Raw genomic sequence first — 20,053 nt, 5'->3', positions numbered from 1 at the left:
TAAAAAAATTAAATTTATTTTTTTAAAAAATTTACTTTGGAGTCGGTATCCGATGGTATTACCTGATATCTCAAGATTTCTCCCGATTTAAAAAAGTTTTATTTTTCTGTAATTTATTTTAATTAAAATTTTATATTAATATTTAAGAATTAATAATATAGATTAGATCTTGTCTCTTCATATACCATGCTTACACACTCTCCAAGCATTTTTCAGCTAAAAAAAATTATCTACAAGTTCCAAGAACTATATGTTTTCTACAAATCTAGGCTTAATTAATGATTTACAAAAATTCTATTTCGAGTAAGAAAAAAAATAAACAAAACATAATAAAATATCAAAATAGAAACTGAAAATAGGCAGAAAAAAAATTTGGCGACTGTTTTGTTATAATATATATATAGATGGACTTTGACAATATACAAATGTTGTTTATTGTAACACTTATAGATTCATTATGGGAGTGTGTGCGCGTGGAAACAACTTCATGGTTAATGTCATAATGTCGTTGAACACCGATATTATTCATATTATACAAACTATTTGTTTAATGTCGTTGAACTTGTTGTTTACATTCTCGCTTGTGGCTTCGGGTTAGATATACATATTTTTTAAACATAAATATAGACTAAACATATTATATCTAAATATAAATATATACAATATATTTTTTAAATACAACTATAAATTAAAAATATATTATACAAAATCATCTAAATGAAATTAAACTCATTTTAAAATTTTAAAAAATTTTGGATGTTGAAACTTAGCATAGTTTGCCTTACTATTTTTAAAAAATTATTTTATAATTTTGTTTCACTTTTTAAGTTATAAAATGAAAAACAAACTATAAACTATAATATTATAATATTTATTTTTAATAAAAAGATATATTCATATATCCATCATAATACAATTATATTTCCTCTCTTTATCATTCATACAAAACATAAAATTTTATGTATTTTATAATTATCTTATGTATAAATAATTATATGTATTTTTATATTATTATTTGTTTGTATTACTTAAATTAAAAGATGAAAAAGTATGTAAAGTTATATTTAATATTTTTGGGTTTATATATATGTAATACATATATGTTTTGATAGCGGCAATGATGATTAGAACAACGAATGCGACTGACAATTGAGGCGTCGATGACCGTTGCAATGATGGAACAACAAAAAATAATGAACAAAGATAAGAAAGGAGAAGCTGCGGGCGAGAAAGAGAGATGGAGATGGAGACGTCGACAACGATTGGAACGACAGAGATGAATGGTGATGGAGGTTGCAACAGAGGCAAATGGCGACAAGAACTGTTGATGGCAAAGGCTTCATTAATGACGGCAAATGTGATAGAGGCATGGCAGAGACGGCTGCCTCGGACGCCAACGATGACCAAAAAGAACGTAAATGAACGAGAGAGAGAAGAAGAAGAAACTGGGTGGCCAAAGGTGGAGGACAGAACGCGGTGGGGAGAGAAAGAGAGAGAGAGAAAGAGAAAAAGTAGGTGAGGAAGAAGAAACTTTTAGACAGGTATTTAATTTGAGCTGAAAAGTTAAGGATATATTTATACTTTAAGGTGAGGGTACATCTATAATTTCAACATGAATTGTCACCGAACTTGTCAAACAAATTGTGCGTCTAGCATTTCCATAATTGATTTGAGATAAAGAGGGAGAGAAAGAGAGTCATCAAAGAAATTAAACAAGCGGGCGGCTAAGAAAACCAGTTTAAGAATTAAGAGAAGCCTTCTCCATGTCCCTTGTTTCTAGTACCAAGGAATCAGTGAGGCAATAGGATTAATTGCTTTTGACCACAATATTACATGCCCCTTGGCTTTTATATAGCTAGGCAATAGGGGGTGATATTGAGTAGGGCACTTGAAAATTTTTAAGGAAATAAATATAACATTTATTGCAATAATTAATAGATTCATTGAACAGAAGGATTGCAATTGAAACCTTGTACATTATTGTATCATTTGTGCTATAATAATAATATTATTATAGATTCATTACCTACCAAAAAATTAAAAAGAAAATCCTACAGATTTAGGGTTCTATTTCAATGGTTTAATGATTTCAATAGAATTCAAATCTTAAATAATTTTTTTTTTTAAATAAAACTGTTGGTCTCTTAAGGTATGGCCACTTAAGAGGGGAGGGTAAATTGAGTGTTTAAAATTTTTCTCCATTTTAATGAATATTCTTGATTAATAATTATTTAAAAATATATATTTGATAAATATAATAAATTATATTTGAGATTAATAATTAATGCAAGTCACAAAATATAACAAGAATAAATAATATGAGGCGCAATACAATTTATAGTGGTTCGATATTTTCACACACACTTAATACATTCTCTCAAGATCTAACCACCCTTAGGGTTCCACTAAATTAAAATTACCAAGGTTTTCACACTATTTCACCTTTAAAACTAGATACACACCTAGATTACAATAGGTTCTAGGCAACCACTACACCAAAGTTTTCTTCCTACACTAAGAAAACTAAATTCACCTAGATTTTAATGGTTCTAGGAAACTTATATAATTCACAATGATAATTTAAATGTTACAAATAATTTGTCCACACTTGGACAGAAATAAGCAATTAAGAACAAATTATACAAGATAATAATATTTAAATAAATAAATTTATAACCTCAAATGGAGAAGTTCGGATTTGTCATATAAGACTTGAAGAACTTTTCTCTTCTTGCCTTGTGGTTTTTCGATGGATGTGCAATAATACTTCGAGAGTTTCTGATTGTTTGGATGCTTTGCTTGAGAGCTTTCAGGTACTTTGGACATATAATGGAAGCACTTGGATACTCAAAAAATGAGTTCGGGAGTATTTATAGCCATGTTGGGCACTTTTCCAATGGTCAAAAAATCTGACCGTTATAGCAGAAAAATTTAGTATAACTTAAAATTAATATGTACACTCAAATACTCAAGAGATCTCGTAAATCAGCTGACAATGGAAGGCTTGAACAAATAAGAGGTATTGGGTTCAAATCCAAGTAAATGCAGTTAGTTGTTAAAATACTTTTTGAGATACATATTATATAAATTAATCTAAAATATTTTTAATAAAAATAATATTTTTGATAATACATATGATATAAAAAAATATTTAATAAATTAATATTAAGAATATTTTTAGAAAATAATATTTTTTATAATACATATACTATGAAAAATATTTTATAAATTAATCTAAAAAATATTTTTAATAAGAAATAATATTTTTGGCAATACATATGCTATGAAAAAAATTATTTTATAAATTAATAAAAAAAATTTGTTACAACAATTAATATATTTAAGAAAAATATTCTTTTTGTTAATCACCAAAAATAGTATAATTTGTATATTAAAAATTTTATTTTTGTTAATCATCAAAACTTAATTAATATGAGCAAGTTGGCTCAACATTCTCTCCCTTTTTAATAATGACAAAAACATGATTTATGAGATGATTAATTTGATAAAATATTTTTGAACTCCCCCTTAATTTTATACTATAAGCTCCCCCTTTCAAAAATACTAATCACATAAAAATATTTTGGATATAGCTTAATTCATAAAATAATTTTTAGGAGTTTTAATGACCAAATTTGACTGTCAAATCTGATTGTCTTGATTACATCTGCTTGCCTTGTGATTAAGAGTTAATGACAGTCTTATACGAGATAAAGGAAGGACCTTGCAGCTTACAATACTAAACTATCAACTATTTTTCTTGATTGGTCGACAATTTCTCAAAAATTAAAAATTGTTGTCTACTCAATAAATACTGTCAATAGTTTCTGTTTTACAAATAGTGCGTGGAAACTTTGAGAGTTAGTGGATTATCCACTAATTCCCAAGTCACGTGTCACCACCTGAGGCTCCATGGTTAGAAGTGTGAAGCTATTGTTTTCCTCTCCATTATGCATGTAAAAAGGTACATAAGAGGTTAGAGGAAGAAAGAAGAGGCAAGAATGCTAGAAAAATTATACTTACCTCTTTTGTATTTTATAGATGTGTGGATCGCTTACCCCTTCCCATTAATAAATGCTTGTTAATATTTCTAAATTCCCAAAATGCACATTTCTCAATGTTATTATAACAAACAAAATTACAAATAGTCAATGATGGCATCACTAATGACTATTGTTAGCAACTTGTTGAAGGATATCTGGATATAATTGAACTTTTTCATTTGTTTTGGGCTTAATCAAATCTAGATCTGGAAATCTTTGGGTTCGATTGAACCCAAATCTAACGAATAATGAAGAAGTTTGAAGGTTTACAAAAAGAGAGAAAAGAAAAAGAACGTGATTTCTCTAGAAATACCAGTTACATCATCTCTCTAATAGAGAAAAGAAAAAAAATTGAAAGCCCATTCAAAACCTAGAAATTGATCAGTCACCTTAGATCTTTCTTTTGTTTTATTTCTTCTTGATTTTATATATCCCCTGAAATCTCAACATGAGATCCTAATTTTTCCTTACAAAGAACTCCACTGGATATTGGACTATATTGATCCATTGGGCCAGGGGCTCATAGCTTGGCACCAAGGTTGGCCCCGGACTAGATCTCAGCCCAAGAAGCTCCGATAACCTTTCCAACCAAGTCAAGATCCTTGCGCCAGTAACAAATCCTATTGATTCCAAGCAACTCACACACTGATTCTCGATCAACCCCTAATCTTCATAGAATTCGAGATCCTCAGAGATGGATCCTATCACTACCGTGTATCTCGACCTCCTATCTTCCCATGATGGTCGACGATGGGCTAGGCACCCTCGCTTCTATATGAACCAGTCTAATCGCAAGCCAAGGTATATTTTTTTCAAGCCTTATTCATACTCTGTTACTTTGAACCCTCACTGACTTAAGTATTGGAGTGCTTACAGGTGCCAATCACTCACGTCGAATCGCGACACTCTGTTGTCGCTGCAGCCAATCTTATCAACCCCCTAGGCTGGAAGGTACAGACATGCCATTATCCACATTAGTAACATGTATTTACACTCATTTTACAGTTACAGTTCAACTAATTTTGAAAAAGTTACGGGTATGGAACTGACCATTGGTTTATAGTATTGAGAAAATTGACTTTTGGCCGAAATTTTATTTAATAAAAATGTATTTAGAAAATCTATTCTCAATAATAATTTCATAAAAATATATCTTATTAGTTTCTATGAAAATATTATATATAAATGTTATATATATTTATACATAGATTAAATTTATATTAAAATCTTCAAAAAATATCCAACAACATCCTGTAGGTAAACCCAAGCAATGTTGGGGTTGTAGAACACCAACGATGCTAGGATTGCACTAGGGTTTTGAAAGCCCAGGCAATTTGAAAATCAAGATGGGAGAGTCTCTCTCCTATCCCGTTGGTAGGCTTTTTGTCTTTGAAACATATTTCTTCAATTAGATTCTTATTGAGAGAATTTGTTGGTCAAAAGGACCCATCTAAATTTTCTTAAACTCCTAAAATCTTATCCTTGGTATAGGGGAGTGAATTCATATACGAGTTTGAAGTCATTATATTGACCAAATCCTTCAAAGCGATTCATCAAACTTAGCCATTCATATATATATTTGTCAATAGAGGTCATCACTAATCTCTAGAGATAGTCTCCCTTATATTAGAGGTAACCAAATAGAGTTTACCCTTCCCACCTTGGAGAAAATTCAAGTATGTTAAAAGCCAAATGGCTCACTCCCTACACTCTAACCACAGCAGTGCTAATGCTCATTTTTCCCAGTTCAGCAAACATGTTTCAAAATCTAATCTTAACACTGTCAGGAAGAATGAACCTTTGATTCCCCATCAAAACCTTGTCTAACAAATTTTCAATGATCTTTCGTGTGACTATCTCCTACTGATGATGTTTATTTTATCGAATATTCCAGATGAAAAAGAGAAGGAAGTGGTGAAGAAATGGTGACCTCAAGAGATTGAACTGTAGAATTCACACAATGGGTTTAGAACCTAGCATCACCAGGTTATCTAAACCTAGTGAGGAAGGAGAGAGAGTGAAAAAGGGGGAGAAAGTCCATTGTTGTTGTTGCTGCTATTGTTGGAGAAGAGGAGAAAGTGTCGATCAAGAAAGGGAGGGAGGAAGAGAGAAATTAGATAGTGGATAAAAAAGCAGAGAAGATGAGGATATTTTAATAATTTTAAAATTTTAAATAGAGTTAAATAATGTCATGCCCGTTAGTGCAACAAAGTTTGTAAAGTGAAAGAACTTTTTATTATTTTTAAAACTTCAAAAATACCACCTACTTAGTCTAAACTTCAACGCCACTGAACATGTTTTTCTCTTTATTTTAATTCCACACATATCCTTTCATATTCCTTTAGATTTTCTCATCAACTTTTCCTCCATCACATTTCAAAATCTACTTATTAAAGCTATATTTTAACATTATCTAAGTTCACATCTTGTTTGAGTCATAACTTTTCTTAAATGCTAAAATATAATGGTTATATATTAAGTTGCACGAAAATGGAAACGGGAGACATTTCCGATAGGAAATGGTAACATGGAAACGACATTTTTCTAAAAAAAAATAGAACACATAAATGTGGGATAAACTGTAAATTTTAAAAATATAAGAATTTTTTTTTGTAAATATAATTTTTAATATAAAATAAAATAAAATATGTATATATTGTTAACTTTGCACTCAATAAAAACATTTATATATATATATATATCGAGAGAGAGAGAGAGAGACAGAGAGAGATGGGGGGTTACTTACAGAAAATGGAATGGACGACTAGCACCGGTAGTGAGAGGGCCGAGAAGGAACAACCGGCAGCAACAAAAAATCAAAGGATTGAGAAGGACGACGGAGCACCGGAGCAGACGACAAAAGGCTAAGAAAGACTGGCGGTGAGGGCGATCGAAGGACTGGAAGCGGTTGGCGACGCGACGAGGGCGTTCAAAGGAGAAGAAATTGCTGACGACGACAAGGGCGATCGAATGAGGAGAAATCGCTGGAAGAATAAGAAGAAGAAGAAAGGGAATAGGCCAATCAGTTAGGCCCTTACTCATTTTTTTTTAATTTTGTTATTCTTTAATAATTATTGATATTGGATACTAAAAAATTTAATTTCGCAATATATATAAATAATAACTATCAATTTATTTAAAAATTTTAAGTTAAATTTTTTATATATTTAAATTATAAATAAACATTCTCCTTTTTATATATACATTATTTTTCATATCAATTCACAAGAAAATTTATAAGGCATATAGAATTTTGAAATATAAAATGATGAAATAATATTTAAAACTTAAGAATTAAGATGAAAAATATTTTAAAAAGAAAAAAATTAATTTTTATATATGTATTATTTTGATATTTATATATGTATATATTATATGTATTATTTTAAAAAATTATTTAAAAAAAAAGGTCAGGCCCACTGCGCTCGGCCCGCTAGGCCCTGTGGGCTAAGGGCCCGGCCCGGCCCCCTTATGAGGGGGTTGTGGGCCAGGCCGGGCCCTATCCATGGCAAAAGGGCCTGGGCTTGTGTAACGTCCCGCTTTTTTGGACGCGTTATAAATTGGGACAATTTATAGACAATAAATTTTTTCTTTTAAAACTAAAACTAAACCACATCATTCCTCGACTCCGTCCCAGAATTCCCAATCATTTTTTTCGTAAGAAAATCACTATACACATCAAATGCGGAAGCAAAGATTGAAACCTGATATCTTAACATTAATTATAAATAAATTCTTACATCTTCAACATTTCTCAAAATGTTCAGAATCTAAAGTAGCAGAACTTAAATACAGGGGCTATGTTACATACATTTCATTTCTCATGCACTCTGCTAAGTGCTGTTTCATGTCTCATTTATCCTCGTATCTGCTACAATCTCCACCTGGAACGTTTGAATATTCCAGGAGCAAAGCCCAAATTAGATGATAAATCATCTAAGTAATGGTACATAATGTTATGTCATGTGTGTATGCAATGTCTTTCATCGTAGGTGTCAACTGCACCTCTCATGCTACCTACCATTTTAGCGGCCACCTCTTTTGAAGCCGGGGTGTATGGGTGCACCCTTGGTAAGGCAGCGGTGCCAGTTCGTACTCCCTACGGCCTCATATGCGTGTGATCAATGATATCAACGTGTATTTATCCATTTCATAGTCATGTATGCTTTCTACGTGATGAATACATATCAGGGCATGTCAATATGATGAAAACATTTTCGAGAAAGTACCACTTACAAACCAAGCATTTTCTATAAAACTAACTTTAATTGGGGAATATCACTTACCTTCTCAAGCTTATCGAGCTACCTCGATATCCGTGTCTTGTCTCGATTTGTGTGCCAACCTCAAAATTAGCACAAATCTCTTCAACTTTAGCCTCAAAGTATCCTAATCACCATAATTATTTAAATAAACATTAAACCTATTTTTCCATAATTTCTGGCATTTTCTATAAAAAAAAATTCTATTTCTTTCTATTTTTCCTCAATAAATCCAGATTAAATAATTCTAAAATATTTTCTCAAATATTTCACTATGAAAATTCATAAAATAATATTCTGGAATTTTTGGAATTTTCTAGGAAATTTTACTCACCTTAACTTAGCATCTTCGATTTTCTCGGTATGCGTGTCATATTCCCGAAACGCGTGCTCAGGCCGTTTTTCTTGCCAAAATCTCCAGGATATCACTGAAACATAATTTCCTATCTTTTGGGATTTTTCTAGGATTTTTTCGACATTTTTCCATTTATTTTTCCTTTTCTTTTCTTTTCTTTTTTTTTTCTTTCTTCTTTTTTCTTTTATTTTTCTTTCTTCTCCACCATCTTCTTCCTCCTCCCGCCTCCCCTGCTACGTGCGCACGCCCAGCTTCCCCCATTTTTTCTTCTTCCTTTTTTTCTTTCTTTCTTCTTCTTTTTCTCTTTTTCTTCTTCTCCTTCCTGCGTGCGGCTACTGCCATGGGCGCATGGCCGAGCTCCGCCGGCCTTCCTTCCAGCGCCGTCGGCCTCTGCGAGCTGCTGCCTCGGCCGGCCTCGCCATCGCTGGACCCCGTAGCCTCCGCCCGCACAGCCATGGCTGGAGCTCGCGGCCATGGCTGCCGCCGCGAGCTTGCGGCCATTCTGGCCACCTTTGGCCTCACCGGTCGGTCTCCTCCGCTTCGCCAGCCACCGCACACCTTGCTGGGCCACCGCACCAGCTCGCCCCTCGCCCTGCTCTGCTTGCTGCTCGGCTGCCATGGCCGCGGCTTGCGGCCATGGTGGTGGTGCTCGATGCAGCCCGCTTCCCTTCTCTTGATCTCTCTCTCTCTCTCTCAAATCGCCCAGCTCGAGCTCGATCTCTCTCTCTCTCTCGCATCGCTCGGCCACTGCTCTGCAACTCTCTCTCTGCTTCCTCCCATCTGATCTCTCTCCCATGCTCTTCTCAATTGGCCAGCTTACAGCCTATTTATAGTCAACTTCTGCCGCGTCCAGCTGTGTTGCTGATCTTTCTTAGCGTGAAGATCACGTTACTAACAGCCACCAATTGGCAGGGGCATGGGATTTGCGTGTAAGGGCTTCCAAAATTTTGCAGGGGCGTGGGTTACAGGGCATGGCTATCAATGCCTTCCGCACGAGGCTGCAATATATATATATATATGTGATTATATATAATTTAGAAAATTATATATTTAAATCCCATTTTTAACTCTAAATTTTTTAAAATAATTTTCTAGTTGCAATAATATCTTCAAACACTGAATTAATTGACATTAAGATACTGAAAACATAAAATTAATAACTTGAAGCCTAGTTAAAAATGACGATTTCGCCCCAGTGCCTTATCGAGCGGTCGTTTCATCCCGAAACCACTGAAGGGTTGTTCGTTAAGCAAAACCGGAGTCCCCCTAGGGTTTTGTTGATTTTTCGGGAGTCCCCTACGACAATTCGGTTTTACAGTCTAATTAGCAGTTGTATTTTAGCTGTACCGAAAACTATTCCCGATTCGATTTCTTTCGATACCATAAATCTTATCTTGAAACGCATATCGAGACCATATCATTTTCCTTAGACAATTTCACTTCGAGGCATTCCCTGCAGTTGATTCGGTACCTGAAATTGCTATAAAATTAATTTTTCGGTATTCTAAACTCATCGAAATTATGTGTCAACCTTATCTACACATGGGGTATTACAGCTTGGGCCCGACCCTTTTAAAAAGTCCGTGGGCCGACTCAGGCCGGGCCAGCCCTTTTGACATCTCTAATCCATGGTCTCCATCTTCCTTACACCTCTCGCATTGGAGAACCTACAAAAAATAAAAAAAATAAAACTAAATCTTAGTTTGTTACAATTTCAATTTTGGACCGTCTTTTGTTGCTTTGTTGGTTTCAACCATAAATGCTAATGTGGGTGCTACCTCAGTAGCCACGTCCGCCTAGAAGAGATATATTTTGCACATATAAAAAATTAAATTAAAACTATAGTTTTATTTAAAAATTAATAAGACTAACTGGAGCAGCCGGCACGCTGACTACGCAACCACGGCCACTGGGGGTTGCTGAACCCCCATCGGCAATGGAGGTTTTGCTACCCTTTTGTATTTCTCTCTCTCTGTCTCCGAACCACCATGGTCTATGGCAGTGACACCAATTGATCGAAAACGGAGCGACGGATAAGTGATTGACTCATTGAATTTGATGAAGGTAGCGAAGATGGCGGCGAAGATGCTAAGATGGCAGCAATTGGAAACTGCAACAGACCATGAAGATGGGAAAGGGTGGTGAAGACAGCGGCGATGAGATTCTTCGTCTCCGGCTGTGGTGGCGAGACCAACAGTAAAAGTGTGCATTCGATCCGTTACAACTGAAAATTCAAACAAATTCAAGCACTTTCGAGTCCTAAAAGACCGAGGACTTTGGTTCAAGGTCAGTTTCAAGTCCTAAAAGACCGAACCAAACTGAAACATATGAACCGAAATGAAAAAAGCTCCGAGCCGATAGATACTCGAACTGAACTGCCATTTCTATTCAATTGTGCAAAAAACCGAGGACTTTGGTTCGAGGTCAGTTTCCAGTCCTAAAAGACCGAACCAAACTGTGAAACATATGAATTGAAATGAAAAAAGCTCCGAGAACTGAACTGCCATTTTGAACCGAGCATACCTACTGTTCTTGTTTTAGGCCCTCAGCCCCTCAATTAGATCAGTTCACTATATTTAGCCCAAACCCTTAACCCTTACCTTACTTTGTTTTCTTCTCTGCGCCGCTCCTCTCACTGTCATCTTCTTCAGTTCATTTAATCGTCTTCTTCATACTCAGTTCGCTTTCTCGTCAACCCGCAGCTACTACTCTCGTATTCTTCAGTTCATGTTCTCATCAAAAGAATTGATGCAGCGATTACTAACTCTGAACTTCTTTGCCGTAGGATCTAGTATTTTATTGTCTTATTGTATTTACAGGACCGTTTAGCAGCTGAATTTGGCGAATATTTAACAGCTTCTGAATTTTTTCTGTTTAAATTTTGGTTTCAAAGCAAAAGGAAAAAAATAATTTTTTTGAACAACCGAACCAAAAAAAAAACACTAATCGGTCGGTTTGGTTTCACTTCATACACACCCCTAACAAAAATGAATCAATGAAGGCATGTGTGATTGGCAACTACATGGACATGAAACAATTACTAAAACATGGGGCTCCACTACGTGGAGAAGCCAACGAAGAGTGACAAGAGAGGCTTTCAGGTAACAAATAACTAGCGATGGGGGTATAGTAGTGTAGAATAATTTAATTAAACAACAAATTAAATCGTATGAATGAAATAGAATACACAAAATAGACAAAAGATTATGAACATATATGTGTTTGCCATAAAATAAGATTATGAACGATTCGATTTTACGCTAATATGAATGCAAATCTCAAATTAAAATAAATCTTTGGCTGACCAAATCTTCCTCCCACTTTTCAAACAGTCAACTTCTCAATGGGACAAGCATACAAAAGTTGAGCACATAAAACCCTAATCCAACATTACTATTTAAAGTAGTAGAAAGAGGAATTAGCCCTAAATAAAATATTTATCCAAGATCAAAAATTAAAAATTTCTAGTAAATTTTTAATTAGCATTGAAAAATCTATGCTTTCTCACATTTAGGAGTTTTAATTTATATTTATATTTATAATTTATAAATAAATATATAATATAATAAATAATTTTACTTTAATAATTAATCAATCACTACCTTTAATTTAATGTAAGACTAATGCATTTTTTTTTCAATACTAATTAAGATTTAAGATATTATATTTTCAAGATTAATATATGAATTTTTTAATATTAATTAAAATTTAACTTTCAAATTTATTATGATTATACCTCCATTACATCGCACGAGTGAACACTAGTTACTATTTAAAGTAGTAGAAAAAGAAATTAGCTGTAAATAAAATATTTATCCAATAACCCTCTCATTACGAGTTAATTAGATAATGACCTATATTCTGCCTTAAACCACACTTAAATTCAAAATTAATGTACATATGTCACTAACCATTAGATGGACCACTATCAATAACGAATATCTCGTGCATTTCTCTTAAAAGATAATTGACCATATTATCAACTTAATTAATTTTAACAAAATAAAATATTTTTCAATTAATAGTAGAGCACAAAAAATTATTTCCAACAAGTAGAACCCATCAATGGGGTTCGAAGACAATCCCCTGGGGGTTGCATAACTCTAGATTTGATCGAGCCCAAAACGAATGAAAAAGTTCGATTGAACTCAAAGATCCTTCAACAAGTTGCGAACAACAGTCATTAATGATGTCTCATTGAGCGTTTGTAATTTTGTTTATTATGATTTCTTATAATAATAGTGAGAAATGTGCATTTTGGGAATTTAGAAATATTAACAAGCATTCATTAATGGCAAGGGGTAAGCCATCCACACATCTATAAAATTCAAAGGAGGTAAGTGTAATTTTTAAAAACACAAAAGTACTCGATGCATTTAATTAAATCTCGGGAATGATTTATGAAATTTATCCTTAATTAAAAGACAACCAGCCACTTTTTTTCTTTTTAAAAATGCTACTGACTCCTTTGAGGTTTGTTGTCGTGCATTACATATCCCTTCTTGTTAAGTAATGGCACTACTATTAGCGACAATCGCAAGAAAGAAAATAATAGAAGAAAAGGAAAAAGAAAGAGAATGGATAGTGTCGACGTTCGGATTCAGTCGATCGTGATTCATTTACCCGTAGTAGTTAAAGTAAAACACGATTTCAATGAAGAAGAAAGGAAAAGGAAGTACTCAAAGAAATTTTTACGTGATTTGGTCTGAACGGTGCCTAGTCCACGACTATTTCTCTGATTATTTCGATAAAGTGATAGTACATTATTGATCGTCCTTTACAGTGGTTTTTCGACCCCTATTTATAGTGTGGGTGTTTACAATTTGAATAATCTATCAAATAGGAAGATAAGATCGCGTTAATTGAGTACCCTTATCAGTTCCCCATAGTCAGGAACGGATTTTGCTTTTGTAGGGATTTGATTTATTTTGAATTGGGAAGGTTGACTTCTTCTCTGCTAGGCTGTGATGGGTTTCTGATAAGCCCGCGAATCTCGCGTGAGCGAGCTAAGTAAGCTCGTGGGAAGCTGGGCACGCCACTCGCTGCTCATGCCATTCCGCAGCCTGAATTTGGAGCAGCGACATGTGACTTCGATTCACCTTGGGCTGACTAGGATTTGGATGATCGGGCTGGCCTTTGGCCCGTTTTTGGCCCACCCAATGCAGTCTAAAAATACACATAACAAATAGATAAAGATGTTGGGATCTCACACGGTTTTGTAGGTTTTTTAAAAAATTTACATCATATACACGCAACGGAATCAAATAAAACCATATGAAGGTTGGGTGTTTAAGCAATGTACATTATCCATTGAATGCTAAAACTGAATAATTTGGTTACATATCTTTTTGAGGGTTCAAAGAATAAAGTATAAGACACTCTACAAGCGGACCTTGTTTCTTCTTAAGTGTGAAGGGCCTAACTAGTTCGCACCAAGCTAGCCATTCTTTTCTACCCATATAACTTGGTGGTTAATTTTTTCAGGTGGCCAATTGCTCTCTGCTATTTCTTATATCTCTAGCAGATCGATCTCTTCTCTTGGTGTCTCTACTAGTTCTCTAGCGGTTTCAGAAATCTTTTCCCATTTTAGGTTTGGTTCTTTGATGTACCCATTGGTTAGTCCATTCATGTTCTTTTTGGTTCATCTGGGAAGCTCTTTGCAGGTGAGAGCTATAATTGTCTTTGGCTTTTGGGCAGTTTCTGTTAGCGTTAGTCTTTTATTTTTTTTTCTTTGCAAGTTTTGACTGTCCCAGCCCGAACCTATAGCCAATTTCAAGAGCCCATTGTCTCAGGCCCCTGATTTTGCCATATTTAGGGACCCATAAATTTGAAATAAAATTATTATTTTGCCCCTTTGTCAAAATAACAATTTTGCCCTCATATAAATCTCTCCTCAATCCTCCCCCCAAAAAAATCTGTTGAACGCTGATACGAAAATCTCTAGCGAACAACTCGATTATATAAATTTTATTAATATTTTTACTTCTAAAACTGTAAGAAGAATAATTTTTAATTGATCAGTTATAAAATTTTTAATTTTATTCTGATATAGTATGAATATTTTTTTATATTTTATTATGAAAAATAAATTTTGAATGTACACTATGATTTGGGAGCCCATTCTTTATATTTCGACCCAGGGCCCTGAAATCTCAGGTACGGCACTGATTGCCCCTATGCTTCAACGTGGATTCTTTGCTTTGGGGCTCCTCTCTTGTTTATTCTGCTCTAGAAACCATTCTTCTAGAGGCTTCCTCTATCCTATGTCATTTCAATTGTTTGGGTTGGGTTGTAGTGCTTTGATTTCGAGTTGCTTGCTGGTACGGAGGTTCGGGTGCTTTGTTTCATGTTGGCCTTTGTTCATGTTGTTTCTTGTGTGATATCCTTATATCATTATTTTAATAATATTTCTCACTTTAAAAAAAAAAAAAAAAAAAAACAACTCACAGATTCAACTACTTATAAGATAAAGCATCAATTTTATGTAAAATTTCCCAAACACTTCAACGATTAAAACCAGCACCTCTGGAGCTAAGCCAACTGACAACATTAATTGAGTCCAATTCCACAATGGTTGGTAAGCCTTTCTTTCCCAACTTTTTATAGGAAACAAATATTTGGGTTTCTAGGAAATTTTAGATAATAGTTGAGAAACCTATTATAAGCAACAATTCTACGTTTTTTTCCTTTTTTTTTTTGTTTACTTAGAATTAGTTTCCCAATTTGTTTTCTCGTGAAAATCATTATATCTGATTATTTGAAATTTGAGACATTATCCAACAGTTACCAAAATAAAGTTGTTCAATGATTAAATTCGATGGTGTAAAAAGTTCCAGTCCACCAATGCACACACCAACGTCCCCAAATTAATTATGAAATAGTAAAGCAAAAGGAAAAAGAATAGATATAGAGAAACTTTGTTATTTGTCTGTTATTGAACTTATTTAAAGGAAACATTAATATATAAGAAAAAACTCATGAGGGGCCTCGTTCTCTAACTATGAGCCTTCGGAACACACCGACAGTCACCTCTATCACATATTGCCATCTGGCCTTTAGGGCATTTAAATTGTTTGCAATCTTCTATTTTAGTGCAAAACATATTAATAGCACGATCTCCGTCTCCTAACACCACCTGCATCAAACAGCCTGCAAAAACTCATGGGTCATTAGGATTAATAAAAGTAGTGTTGCGTGAATCAAACAGTGTGTGTTTGTGTGGAGAGAGAGAGAGAGAGAGAGAGAATCAAACAGTGTGTGTTTGTGTGGGGAGAGAGAGAGAGAGAGAGAGAGAGAGAGATACCGGAGCTAGAGAGCAAAATGATGACCAAGAAAACCACCGGAAAAGAAGGCTTCCCCATGCCTTGGTCTTATGGCTGCAAGAAACAAGAGGTAGTTGATTGCTTTGCATTGCTAGAGAGCTCCCCCTTTATAGATTGGGAGAGGGCACTAACAACCTCATTCATTACAATCATTAATGACATTGTAGGATTAAAATTTTGAATTCTCTATGAATTACAACCTCATCCATTACCACCATTAATGACCATATAGTTTGTTTGGAACCAATTCTTATAGAATTGGAATTCTAATTCCATTTCTAGAGAGTTCCAATTTTGAATTCTGGTGTTTCATAAGGAAAAGTCTATTAAAAAAGTTTGAAAGCCCAAAATCAATTTTTGAGCTAAAAAGATGTAATTTTTCCCTAATCGAGGGGATTTCAAACAAAGTGCAAACAAAATAATTCTGACATCAAAAAATCCCTTCAAGACTTACAAAAAAGATAAACATTATCTACAAGGATCTTAATTCTAATGGATCCTAGAATATCAGGATAAACGTTATTCAAAAGAATCATAATATTATTAGATCTCGAAATATTAGGATAAATATTATGTGAAAGAATCCTAATTCAAGGGGATCTAGGAAAGCTCTATACTCCTCTATACATAGATAAGCACTCATTCCAATATGGTCTTCAAGTATTCAGTGTCTGATTTAAATATCGGAAGAAAAATGCTATTATCCACTGATGTGGATAATAGCATATCCAGTGGAGTTCTTTGTAAGGAAAAATCAGGATCTCAAGTTGAGATTTACAGGGATATACAAAATCGAGAGGAAATAAAACAAGAAGAAAGATCTAAGGTGACTCAGTTTCTTAATAGATTCATGTCCACAATGCCCAAAGGATATTCACTAATCACCAAATTTACAGTTTTTGAATAAAAAAAATTGAAAGCCCCTTCAAAACCCAGAAATACAAAGTTACATCATCTCTCAAATAACTTTGATTCACTATTGAAATGCGGTGCACAAAAGTGAATCAAGGTTATTTGAGAGATCATGTAACTGGTATTTCTGGGTTTTGAATGGGCTTTCAATTTTTTTTCTTCTTTTCTCTATTAGAGAGATGATGTAACTGGTATTTCTAGAGAAATCACCTTCTTCTTCTTCTTTTCTCTTTTTGTAAACCTTCAAACTTCTTTATTATTCATTCGGTTTGGTTTCAATCGAACCCAAAGATTTCTAGATCTAGATTTGATCGAGCCTAAAACAAATGAAAAAGTTCGATTGAACACAAAGTGATGTCATCATTGACCATTTGTAATTTTGTTTGTTATTATTTCTTATAATAACAGTGAGAAAGGTGCACTTTGAGAATTTAGAAATATTAACAAGCATTTATTAATGGTAAGGGGTAAGCGATGCACACATCTATAAAATTCAGAGGAGGCAAGTATAATTTTTCTAGCATTCTTGCCTCTTCTTTCTTCTTCTAATCTCTTATAGACCTTTTCACATGCATAATGGAGAGGCAATCAATAGCTTCACACTTCTAACCATGGAGCCTCATCTTCTTTCTTCTTCTAATCTCTTATATACCTTTTTACAGGCATAATGGAGAGGCAATCAATAGCTTCACACTTCTAACCATGGAGCCTCAGGTGGTGACATGTGACTTGGGAATTAGTGGATAATCCACTGACTCTCGAAGTTTCCATGCACTCTTTGTATAACAAAAACTATTGACAATATTTATAGAGCAATCAATAATTTTTAACTTTTGAGAAACTGTTGACCAATCAAGAAAATGAGTTGACAGTTTGGTGTTGTAAGCTACAAGGTCCTTCCTTTATCTCATATAAGACTGTCATTAACGGTTGTAATTATCCGGGGATAGCTACATTCTCATGCTTACATCTCTTGCAAGTATCGCATGCCATAACAAACTTAACTACAGCTTCCTTCAATTTAGGCCAGAAAAAGAGTTGCTTTACCTTATGGTATGTATTTTGAATCCCCGAATGCCCCAGTGGGGACTCATGGAGAGTTTGGAATTTCCTTTGCTTGATGTCCTGTCTGTTCCCAATCACTATTCTCCCCTTGTATTAGATAATCCCATTCTGAAGCAGATATCCTGGTTTGCTGGTAGGGCTCAAGATGTTTGCTGGTAAGGCTCAAGATCAGCTGCTCTAGTAACCCTTTGATCTGATCATCGGTATCATAACTGGTAGCCACCTCTTGATACCAATCTAGTACCAAGGCAGTTATGGCTACTGCTTCTCCCTCCTCCTGACATCTGGACAATGCATTGGCCACCACATTATCCTTCCATTTCTTGTATTGTATAGTGTAGTCAAGACCCATCAGTTTTGCCATACCCTTCTTTTGTAGCTTTTGCTAAAGCAAAAACTTCAGGTCTTGATCACAAATTGAGCTCTCCTTCCAGGTAGTGCCTCCATTTGTCCACTGCCATCAATACAATTATAAACTCCTTCTCGTATATGCTTAGCCCCATATGTCTAGGAGCTAGAGCTTGACTAAGAAAGGCTAGGGGCCTTCCTTCCTGCATTAACATTGCCCCAACTCCAGTCTTACAGGCGTCTGTTTCTAGCACAAAAGTTCTGTTAAAGTTAGGTAGGCCCAACACCAGGGCCTCACTCATAGCCCTCTTTAGTTGTTCAAATGTTGCCTCTGCCTGCTCATCCCACTTGAAACCTTCCTTCTTTAATAATTGAGTTAAGGGCCTACTAATGATCCTGTAGTTCTTCACAAATCTTCTATAGCACCCCGTTAGGCCTAGAAACCCCCTCAAGGCTTTAAGGGTGTTAGGTCATGGCCAAGACTGCATAGCTGCTACCTTTTTCGGATCTGTGCTAACCCCCTTGGCCAGAGATAATATACCCAAAATACTCCACCTATCTTTGGGTAAAAGCACATTTCTACCTCTTTATATGCAATTGGTTGACTCTAAGGATCTCAAAGGTGGCCTTAAGGTGTGTCAAGTGTTGATTAAAAGTACGGCTATACACCAATATATCATCAAAGAATACCAAGATGAAGTTTCTTAGGTGAGGCTCAAAGATATGGTTCATCAAGGATTGGAAAGTAGCTGGAGCATTGGTAAGGCCAAAGGGCATTACGAAGAACTCATAATGGCCCTGATGGATTCGAAAAGCAGTTTTGGGTATGTCTTTAGGGTTCATTCAAATCTGGTGATAGCCCACTCTTAGATTGAGCTTAGAAAAGATGGTAGCATCTCTCAATTCATCTAAGAGGTCGTCAATGAATGGAATTGGATATTTGTCTTTGATAGTCATGGCGTTTAGTTGGCAGTAATTAATACAGAAACGCCATGACCCATCATTCTTCTTTACTAGCAATATTGGAGATGCATAAGGGTTGTGGATAGGGTGAATTAGGGACTGTTGTAGTATCTCTTTAACCATTTGCTCAATTTGTGTTTTCTGGGCTAGAGGGTATCGGTAGGCTCTTACATTAAAGGGTTCAGAATTGGGTTTCATATTGATGGAATGGTCATGGGTTCTGGGAAGGGGTAGAGTTGTTGGCTCCCTAAAGAGATCCTCATATTCAAACAAAAGCATATGAAGTAGGTCGAGTTGATTTACGTCCCACTCTGCTTAAGAGGGGCTATTGACCACCAGTAATAGTTCACCATCTTTACTTCCATTACTTCCTCCCCTTCTTCCACTATCTGTATAGAGAAGAGTTGTGCCACCTAGGTTAGCTTTTGCTTGAGCAGCTTCTGCAGCCGTTTGCCCATGATCATCTTGCACACCCGGACTTCCTTGCTACCCACCAATGTCATTCCCTTCCTTTCCTTCTCAAAAGTCACCTCCATCCTATTAAAATCGAAGCAGATGGGGCTCACTTACTTCATCCAGTTTACCCACAAGACCACATCGCATCCCCCCAATTTTAATAACCTCAGGTCTGTCTCAAACTCTTCACCTTGCATCTACCAACGAAAGTTAGCGCAAGCTGACTTACTTATCACCCTACTTCCATTAACCACTGCTACTGTAAGCGGTTATGTACTAATAAATGGGCACTTCAACCGTTTGGCAGTGACTTCATCCAGAAAACTG

The 20,053-nt window shown here is 35.0% G+C and overlaps 1 protein-coding gene across 1 annotated transcript in view; it reads right to left on the bottom strand.

The window, feature by feature from the left end:
* LOC127811201 (pentatricopeptide repeat-containing protein At5g55840) overlaps positions 1-20,053 on the bottom strand; it is a 119,863-nt gene that overhangs the window by 81,935 nt on the left and 17,875 nt on the right. Inside the window, exon 9 of the mRNA XM_052350909.1 lies at positions 15,964-16,036. The gene's annotated coding sequence lies outside the window, so the exon portion shown is untranslated. The remainder of the gene's footprint in view (positions 1-15,963; positions 16,037-20,053) is intronic.

This window comes from Diospyros lotus, chromosome 10 (genome assembly GCF_014633365.1).
Source record: "Diospyros lotus cultivar Yz01 chromosome 10, ASM1463336v1, whole genome shotgun sequence".
NCBI classification, from domain to species: Eukaryota; Viridiplantae; Streptophyta; class Magnoliopsida; order Ericales; family Ebenaceae; genus Diospyros; species Diospyros lotus.
The sequence above is the reverse complement of the archived record's forward strand: the minus strand, read 5'-3'. Positions and strand labels throughout refer to the sequence as shown.